This window comes from Myotis davidii, unplaced genomic scaffold, assembly GCF_000327345.1.
Source record: "Myotis davidii unplaced genomic scaffold, ASM32734v1 scaffold2604, whole genome shotgun sequence".
NCBI classification, from domain to species: domain Eukaryota; kingdom Metazoa; phylum Chordata; class Mammalia; order Chiroptera; family Vespertilionidae; genus Myotis; species Myotis davidii.
In genome coordinates, this window is record NW_006295059.1 from 21,664 (window position 1) to 23,340 (window position 1,677).

The following is a 1,677-nucleotide window of genomic DNA, read 5'->3' on the forward strand; positions in this document are numbered from 1 at the left end:
GGGTGAGTTAATTAAACGTTTGACTAAATATAGCAGGCTAATTTTTAAGTTGATAAATTTATATGGCCCTCGAATGATATTACAAAAAGCCAAATGGCCCTTGGCAGAAAAAAAGACTAGTTACTCAGCTCAAGTCATCCTTGCTTCCTCTTTAAAATAAGGATAATTAAGGGTGCTCTATCTGCCTCATGAGATGGTTGTGAGGATTAAAATCTGATTAAGCAAGATGCTCAGTACATTGGCTATATAAGGCAAGTATTCAATAATGTTACCAATTAATACTAACTTCTCTTTTTGCTCCGTCATCTCTACCCTGCTGACTCCATGGGGTGGTTGTGAGAACCACATTATTATGTGAAAGTGCTTTCAGAAGGATAAAATGTTGAACAAGCATTTAAAATGTTCCTGGCTGCCTCTAATTCTGCTCAACATCCCTAAATCTTGTTTGGAGGCACACCTCTTTCTTCCCCTCCCCACCCTGCCCCGGCCCTGGCCTGGGAGAGGGATTGCATTTCCTCAGTTTATGAATAGCCATTGTGGTGCTGGTCTGGGTTTCATGGTTCTGTGCTTCCTTCCATTTGGCCTTCAAAGGAAGGCCCATGGGAGCCTCCAAAAAAGTGATAAGGCAAATGCAGAAAATCCTCCCTTGCCCCACTCCTCAAGTCTGGGGTAACCTCCTTTATTGTGTTACTTGAAGTATACAGGAGAGCCTGCCCATCGCACCACTGTCCTGTGGCCAGAACTGAAGGTGAGACAATATTCCCGGTAATGGACACAAACACAGGGAAGAAGAAAGTGCAAAGATGTAGCCGAAAATAATAATAATAATATAAATAATAATAATAATAATTAAAAATAAAAATATATTAATACAAAAGTAAAATCAAGTGAGAAAAAAATAGTTTATTAAGTAAAAGATAAAAAAAAGTGAAGTAGTGAAGATCATTCACATCTTCTACTGTTCTGCCTAGCACATCTATTTCCTGTCAGGTAGTCAGCACAGTGTTGAAGTTCTCTGAGATCCACTGCTCCTCTGTGTCATAAACTACAACCTTGTTTTCAAGCAGGCAAGATGTCTCTGCTCACATTGTTTCTCTGCCTGGCTTCAACTGTATTAACACAAGAGTCAACTTCTGACACAACCCCTGGGTGGCAGTGTTTCTGTATTAATTTATGGTACTAAATGGCCCCTCTGCCCAGTGTTTAACTCTTCTTTCACTTCCGCACTTAATACTGGGTTGGAGGGACGGACTGACCCAGAGCTGATTTCCTGTTTGTCTCTCCCTATTCTGATCCCCAGTTTCCACAAAAACAACTTTCCCCTGCAGGTGAGTGTTTTTAAATGGAAGATCCTATGTACTGGACTTAGCCAGCAAAAGCAAGGAGGTTTTAAAAAAATAAAATAAAAAAAGACAAAGGAACTGCACTGACTCTCATTTTTTTCCCCTGGCACTGCACAGCAAGTGTAGAACTTCAGGCTCCCTTTCTGGGCACAGTTTCCCATGGCTGTGGGCTTATATCTAGAGTCCTCTTCTGCCAGAAGCCCTGTGGACCTCCTTCCACATTCAAGGGATACATTGACCCCAAGGGCCACGGGTTTGGTGGAGGGCAGTCTACTTCTGAGACACTAATCCCTGCTTTGTGTGTTTCTCCCTCCAGCCTGGAGCCCAGATCTCA